We start from the raw sequence: 9,088 nt of genomic DNA on the forward strand, positions 1-9,088 counted from the left end.
CAAGTAAGATTCAGCCCAACATTATCAAAGCATGCACATTGTTATAAAGATCACCTTCTTACAATAATCAATCAGGATATTTGTAAATCTTCTGATCATCTTTTTCAAAGACAGAATTTGGAAATAGTTATGAATTGATGTTCCCCTAAAGAATGTAAAGAATGAGACATTCATTAGCTTGTCCTGGCAATTGAAAAGTAATTCATGCATTTAATCTGACTCTCCTCTGGCTTTGAACTAACAAGCAAATATAAAAGCATGGACTCAGGTGGCTTGCCTGCTCCTCGAAAAGGAAACTGCAAGGCTCAGCCTTGTGAAGTCAGAAGCAGCATGCTGGAGTTTACTCATGAATCATATTGTTCTGGTCAACAGTAACCCGCTGATATGAAAATGTGGTGGTACAGCTGGTCCCTCACAGGTCCAGCAACCCAGTTCATTCCTGACTTCCGGTGTTGTCTGTGGGGACTTTGCCCGTTCTCCCTGTGACTGTGTGGGTTTCCTCTGTGTCCTCTGATTTCCTACCAGATCCCAAAGATATACGAGTTAATAGATTAAATGGCTCTTGTAAATTGCCGCCAGTGTGTAAATGAGGTGGTAGAATCTGTGGGAAATTGAGGAGAATGTGGGAGAATAAAATGGGATTGGTGGAGATGGGTCAACATGGGCTTGGTGGGCTGAAGGGTCTGTTCTTGTTTTGTATGACTCCATTATATATTTGCTATTATGCAAAGAAACATTGCGCTGACTCAGCTAAGTTACTGTGGGTATAACTGTAAATGCGTGTTCATACTTAATGAGAAAAAGAACTTAGCAATTCACATCTGGGATCATCCTGACAAATATTTTGTCAGTCTCTAAAAGGATCAAAGCAGCACTGAGAGAAGGACACAGAGATCCCATTCAGTTCAAAGGAGGTGTAGGGGGCCTATGGTTTTTACCCCTAGGCTACATTATGATGTTTTTAGATAGTATGCAGTTCAGTCCCACACCTAAAGGTGACAGATTACTTATGACAGTGACAAGAAATTCTGCTTCCAAGATAATATCTCTTTAGGCACAAATGCAGACTTGTGAAAAAAAAAACTATTCTACCACATGTGCCAAACCTCCTGCTGAGCTCCAACCACTGATTTACTCACTCACTAGCAATTTTCTTTTAATGATACCACAGCATGACAATCTCAATGAAATCTATTTTTTTCGAGCAACTAGGTAAATCTATTAAATGTATTCTCAGTAGGATCACCTGCACCATGAGAAGAATCTTAAACTATGCAGCAATAAAACAGCTATTGCACATAAGCAAGACAAACAACCAGTTATTCACATAACTTAGTTGAGAAAAGATATAAATAAACAGGAGTTATAACATGATGTGCTAAGACATATAAAGAGCAGAAGTGAAATTAAGGCTTCTTGATAAGTTGTAAGTGACAAAGTCATTAGTTAGTTCATATGGTTTCAAAATATGTAAATGATGTACAAATCTTGAACATGTTTTTGAAAGCAAATATTCTTTGTGGACCAAAGAACTTAGTGAAATGAATCTTAAGTAAGAATCTTAGGCTGGCACTTCAGTACAGTACTGCAAGGGTGTTGGAGGTGTTATCTTTCATATAAGTTGTTAAACTGAGACTGTCTGTTCTCAGGTTAAAAACATTAAGATTCTATGGCATTATTTTGAGAAACAGTGGGGTATTCTGGCCAACATTTATCCCTTGCCCAACTTTCTGAAAACAGATAATCTGCTCACTATCACATCACTGTTTGTATGAGCTTACAGTGGGAAATTCTTTGTGCACAGGTCCTTTATTGTGAAGTTGCATGACCCTTGTAAAGTCACTATGTGTGTGTGTGTGTGTGTATATATATATATATATATATATATATATATATATAGATATGTAAAAAAACCTTTATCCAGTAAACTCTGCAACTTGAGTTCATATATTCTTTGGCTTAACAACCTACACTAAATTAATATATCTTACTGTGTATCTGCATTAGGTATAAGTATTATAGTTTTCCAGTTTAGAAGTGTTTCGATCACTGATCCCGATAAATGCTGAAATTCTTAAGTTTGCATCAACTTGGATTTGGAAATTAAGGGCCAACTCAACACCTGGAAGGAAGGAGGTTAGTGATAGAATACAAGAAGGCATTGAAAGCTTGGCAGAATAGGTGAATGCATAGCTGTTAAAATTTAACCCCAAGAAGAGTGAAGTGATGTATTTTGGAAGGTAGAAAGCACATATTCATAAATAGAGGCATAAAGTATAAAACCAAGGACAATATGACAAACTAAAAAAACACTGTCTTGGCCAGAGCTGAATTATTGCTGCATTTGAAATTCTTGTATTGCTGCAAACCTGGTCACCATATTTTCGGAAGGAAGTCAAGCCTTCAGAAGATGCAGAAAAGATTTACTTGAATGACTGTGGATTAAGGTATGTGTGGAAGAAGGAAGGGCTTGAGAAGGTGGAATTGTTCTCCTCAGAGCAGAGAAAATTGATAGAAATAAAGAGGGATTTGGCATAGTAGATGGAAACTGTTTCCATTTAAGGTGATTGGTCTTCATTGCAAGATATTTTGAACAAAGGAACAAGGATTTCATACTCCAATTACACTAGACCTTGATAAGGACACTCTTAGAGTATTATGTGAAGTTTTGGTCTCCTTACCTAAGAAAGGATATACTTGCCATGGAAGGAGTGAAGTAAAGGTTCACTAGAGTGATTCCTGGGGTGGTGAGTCTGCCATAAGAGGAGATATTAAGTCAGCTAGGTTTGTATTCACTGGAGCCTAGAAGAATGAGAAGGGTTCTAATTGGAATTTATAATGACAGCACTAGGCAGACGAGAGGTGGGGAGGATGTTCCCAAGTCTGGGGTGTCCAGAATGAATGGTCACAACCTCGGGTTACAGGGCAAGAGATTTAGAACTGAGATGAGGAGACATTTCTTCACATAGAGGGTTGTTAACCTGTGGACTGCACTACAACACAGGGAGGTAGAGGCCAAGCTGCTGAATATTTTTTAAGAAAAAGACAAATTTCTACATGCCAAAGGCATCAAGTGATATGAGGAGAGAGCTGAATTGTAGTATAGAGGTAGATAATATGTCTTGCCTGTATTGAATGATGTAGCAGAAGCTCAAGGAACAGTGTGCTAAGTTGCAAAGACAGTTTGTGAATCTTTGGCATGGTTTGCAACTCAGCCATACACCACCATTTTTCTCTGCTCCCATTTTTTCCCTCACATCCTCAAATTTGAATGCAAGGATTTATGATCCAATAATTATCTTCACTTACCAAAGAAAATATTTACAGCTTTAGTCACCACCAAAATTCCTTTTGTTGTAAGATATGGCAATTATTCTCCATCAGGATATCAGCAGGATATCATTTTCTTATTGTATTATGTAACTGATTGAAACTGATATAATAAACTAAATGCATATTTCCTCTACCAATGAACTTTATGTTAAATGCCTACAGCTGATAGTATGCTAGCAATGAATTATTCATTGAAAAAACATTACTGTCTAAGGCCTGGGATTTCCCCAAATTCCAATCACTCCAGTCTGAGCTTAGTGAATCCACCTTCCAAGGGTGGGTCCAATGCATTTCCAGCTGTACTTCTGTGCTTCTACCTATATTACTAATGATTAATCACCTGGAACTTTGCAACTGCTGCCTGTAGAATTCTTATTTTTCTTTTTGTTAACACTTTATAGGCAAGAAGCCGATCTCCCTTCTTTTCTTGGTGATACAGCCGAGTAAAACATTAATGGCATTAAACAATTAACAAAAGGAAATTCACTCCCTGTGTCCAGGCTAGTATTATTTGCACAGACAACTTCATCAAAACAAATTATTCAATAAGCAAAAAAAAACTGCAGGGACACATGCTCCTGTCTACATCAACGGTGCTGAGTTCGAGAGGGTTGAGAGCTTCAAGTTCCTAGGAATGAACATCATCAATAGCCTGTCCTGGTCCAACCACGTAGGCACCATGGCCAAGAAAGCTCACCAGTGCCTCTACTTCCTCAAGAGGCTGAAGAAATTTGGTAAGTCCCATTTGATACTCACCAATTTTTATCAATGGACCATAGAAAGCATCCTATCTTGATGCATCACAGTTTGGTATGGCAACTGCTCTGCCCAGGACCACAAGAAACTGCAGAGAGTTGTGGACACAGCTCAGCACATTACGGAAACTGGCCTCCCCTCCATGGACTCCGTCTACACTTCTTGCTGCCTCAGTAAAGCAGCCAGCATAATCAAAGACCCCACCCACCCCAGACACTCTCTCTTCTCCCCTCTCCCATCGGGCAAAAGATACCACAGCCTGAAAGCATGTACCATCAGGGTCAAGGACAGCTTCTATCCCCTCTTATAAGACTATTGAATGGTTCCCTAGTACAATAAAATGGACTCTTGACCTCACAATCTACCTTGTTATGACCATGCACCTTATTGTCTACCTGCACTGCACTTCCTCTGTAGCTGTGACACTTTATTCTGCGTTCTGTATTGTTTTATCTTGTACTACCTCAATGCGGTGTGTAATGAATTGATCTGTACGATCGGTATGCAAGACAAGTTTTTCACTGTACCTCGGTACAAGTGTCAATAATAAATCAATTCCATTTTCCAAATCTGAAACAGAAAATGCTGGAGAAATTCAACTGGTCAGACTGTATCTGTGGGGAGAGAAACAGAGATAACACTTCCGGGTGATGATCTTTCATCAGAATTAGAAAAGGGAGAAAGCAAATGTATTTTAAGTTGCAGTGAGGGGGAGGAACAGAGAGAACACAGGGAATGTCTTTGATAAGGTGAAGACCAAGACTATCCAGTTAGGAACTGCTTTTGATTCCATCTGAGAGAGGGTGGTGAAGGCTTGTTACTCATAGCTGGCTTGCCTGGAAGGTTGTAAATAGAGGCAGATAAATGAAAGCAGTGGAATAAAACAAAAATTGCTGTAACATTGATTTGCAGAACACAGCATATGGATGATCTGACATCAGATCCTGCCAATGCTGACACATACAGGAAAGGCTGCTTAACTGAAACTGTTGGGCTGCTAAGTGTCTAAACAGAAGTTGTGGTGCTGTTCCTAGGACTTACACTGGGCTTCATTGGAACAGTATAGGAGTCCTTTGATGGTGAGGTCAGAGTGAGACAGATAATTTGAATAATATGCAAATTGAAGCTGAGGATCACCCTTGCCAACAGAACAGATATGATGTGCAAAGCAGTCACCCAATCTGCAGCTGGTTTCTCCAGTGTAGATTGTATGATTTTACAGCGCACTCCAATCTCTCTGTTTACTGGCCTACTGTGCTTTTTCAAAGAAGCCCAATGTAAGCTCTGGGAACTACACCCCATTTTCCATCTGGGCACATTGCAATCCTCAGGGATCTATTTTGGAATTTTACAATTTCAGATAAACAGCCTTTCTTGTTTCTGTCAGAACTGGCCAGTTCTGATGTAAAGTCATCCACCTGGAGCACTAACTCCGTTCTTCTCTCTCCACATATGCTACCAGACCTGCTGCGTATTTTGCACGTTGTTTTATTTCATATTTCCAACAACTGCTGTATTCTGCATCTTCCAGTTCCATCAATGTATTTTCCCCTTCTACTACTGTCATTCATCTCCCTCTATTTCAGAATGATTGTAAGCATTTGTCACCCTCTCTTGGAAGGCACCAACAGCATTTCTGTCACTTGGTTAAGCTTGGTGTTCATTTTATCACAGACATTCTCTTTGTTCTCCTTACCTTTCCCCCTCTCTGCAACTTAAACACACACTTGTTTTCCCATTTTTCCAGTTCTGATGAAAGGTCATCGACCTGAAACATTAATACTTTCTCTCTCTTTAGATACCACTTGATCTGATGAGCCCAGCGTTTTCTTTTTTTCCAATCATGTTATTCCTTCATTTGCTGTTTGTGAAATGTTACAGTGTCATTGTGTTCTACATTGTGTTCTACATTGTAATACGGTAAACACACTTCAAAAATAATGAATTGATTGCAAAATATGTTGGAATATCTGGAGGACTTAATGAAAGTCCATCATTTTTGATGGGTGTAATTAGGTTGTGAGGAAAATTATGAAGTAGATATAATTCACAATTGGAACCTTCTATGTGGATACACAAGTTCTGACAATGCATAAGTTTTAGCTTTTCCTGCTATGACAGACTGCATAAGTAATTGGAACAAATATTCTTCGCTGATTTAAATAACAAGGGACATTGTTGGCATTGATGGGACAAAATATTTAATGTTTGAAAACCTAATAATAAGATTAAGATGGTAGAATTTCACAGCAAGAAATTAAAAGAAATATTTTTGCTAAAATGGATAAATAATTATTATTTTATTGGCTGCTTTGAGTGAATAAAATTTATCCATTTTAATCTGGAAAAAGAGATATATTGATAAAACCTCAACAAACACTTAATTACTATCTAATTATGGCATTAACTTAGAAGCGAAATTTAATAGAATAAAATCAGAAATGCTGGAAGAACTCAGCCAATCAAGCAACACTTGTGGAAAGAGAAACCAATCAACGTTCGAGTCAGTGAATACTCCGAGCTCTGAGGAAGAGTCCCTGACCTGAAACGTTTACTGATTTCTCTTTCCACAGGTGCTGATTAACTGGCTGAGTTCTCCCAGCATTTCTGTTTTTGTTTTGGATTCCAGTATCTGCAGTTTTATTTGTTAATGGGATAGTTATCCAGTGAAAATGGATTGAGAAAAAGTAATGTTGTAAGTTGATATTGCAATACGATGGTTACTCACAACATTTGAACTATCATCAGCAATGAGATGTTAACTTCCCCACAGCTCATATCCACACATTTATTACCGTGGCCAATGAAAGAAGCTAACAGAAGTTTATCTATACTACGTTCCCACAGCTCCAGTTCCTGCAGTACTATTCTATGTTCACCAGGATCATGGCTATCATGGTTATTTGACTGTGGTGTATAGAATTATAAGAGGGATAGATAGGGTAGATAGTAAAAATCTTTTTCCCATGGCGGGGATGTACATAGGTTTAAGATGAGGGTAGGAGGTTTAGAGGGGATTTGAGGGGGAATTTTTTCACACAGAGGGTGGTTAAAGTCTGGATTGCATTGCCTAGAGGTGGTGGAGGCAGATATCCTCAAGGTGAGTACTTGAATCACCAAGGCATGGCATACCATGGGTAAATGGGATTAATGAAGGCAAAATGGATGGCATGGACATGGTGAGCTGAAGGGATTGTTTCTATGCTGCACGGCTCTATGACTCTACGAGAATGTACAAGGGAGGTGCTACCATCAGACTACATGGGATAGGTCAGAGCATATCTGGCAGCTCCAACCTGGGCATTTGTGAAATGCTAAGGCCCATTATAGGCACCAGAGTCCACCCCACCACAGTTTGTGAGCACATGGCATATCCCTCATTCTACCTTTACCATCAAGCCAGAGCATCAACTCTATTGAGAAGAGTAGAAGAACATTAAAGCACCAGCATCTAACATACCTAAAGAGGAGGTATGAGTACATCCATGTGAGCCTCCAGAAGAAGCATGCTACAGGAGGAATTAGGTAATATTGCTATAGGTACTATGTCACTGGATCACCATGCTGTTGTGGACCATCTGGATAACAGAAACACATAATTTAGGCTACTCTTCACACCACAGCTTGGTGTTCAACACAATCGCCCCACCAAACTTATCACCATGCTCCAAGACCTGGGTCTCTGTACCTCTCTTTGCAACTGGATCCTTGACTTTCTCATCGGCAAACCTCAATCAGTGCAGATCAGTAACAGCATCTCCTGCTCATTGACCACCAACACAGGCGCACCTCAGGGCTATGTGCTTTAAGCCCCTGTTCTACTCTCTTTACACCCACAACTGTGTGGCTAAGCACTGCCCCAATGCTGTCTACAGATTGGCCAATGACACCACAGTTGTTGGCCGAATCACGGATGGTGATGAGTCAGCACACAGGAGTGAGACAGGACACCTGGTTGAGTGGTGCTGCAATAACAACTTCTCGATCAACGTCATCAAAACCAAGGAACTAATCGTTGACTTTAGAAAGGGGAAGTCGGGAGACCACGTGCCAGTTTGGAGGGTTGGAGGTGGAGAGAGTTAGCAGCTTCAAGTTCCTGGGTGTTAACATCTCGGATGACCTGACATGGGCCTAGCACATAGATGTAATCGTAAAGAAAGTGTGCCAGCACTTCTACTTTCTAAGAAACTTAAGGAGATTCAGCATGTCACCAAATACTCCAAAAAACTTCTGCAGATGAACTGTAGGAAGTATCCTGACTGGTTGCATCGTGGCCTGGTATGGCAATTCCAAACCACAGGAACGCAAGAGGCTGCAGAGAGTAGTGGACACAGCCTCGTCCATCACAGGCACAGCCCTCCCCACCATTGAAGGCATCTGCATGAAGCAGTGCCTCAAGGAGACAGCATGTGTCATCAAGTATCCCCACCATCCTAGCCATGCCCTCTATTCGCTGCCACTATTGGGTAGGAGGTAGAGAAGCTTGAAGTCCCACACCACCCTGTTTAGGAACAGTTATTTTCCTGCAACCATCAGGATCTTGAACCAACTTGCACAACCCTAACCCTACCTCAGCAATGGGACACTATGGACCACCTATCTTGTATGATAAAGATGAACTCTTGAGCTCTCAATCTACCTCATCATGGCCCTTGCACCTTATTTGTCTACCTGCACTGCACTCTCTCTGTAACTGTAACGCTATTTTCTGCAATCTGTCATTGTTTTTCCTTTTGTACTACCTTAATGTACTTATGTTTGGAATGATCTGTCTGGATGGCATGTAGAACAAAGCTCTTTACTGTATCTCAGTACCTGTGACAATAATAAACCAATTACCTCTTGCACTACCATGGACTTGTCTCTGATTGTGTTTTTTTGCTTTGATGTCTTGTTTTGCACAGTCTTTTTCTTCATTGTCTTGTTCAATGTCTGTGCTTTGTCTGAATCTACATACCTGTGATGCTGCTGCAAGCAAGTTTTTCATTTTCCTTGTACC

The sequence above is a fragment of the Pristis pectinata genome, chromosome 12 (assembly GCF_009764475.1).
Source record: "Pristis pectinata isolate sPriPec2 chromosome 12, sPriPec2.1.pri, whole genome shotgun sequence".
NCBI lineage: Eukaryota > Metazoa > Chordata > Chondrichthyes > Rhinopristiformes > Pristidae > Pristis > Pristis pectinata.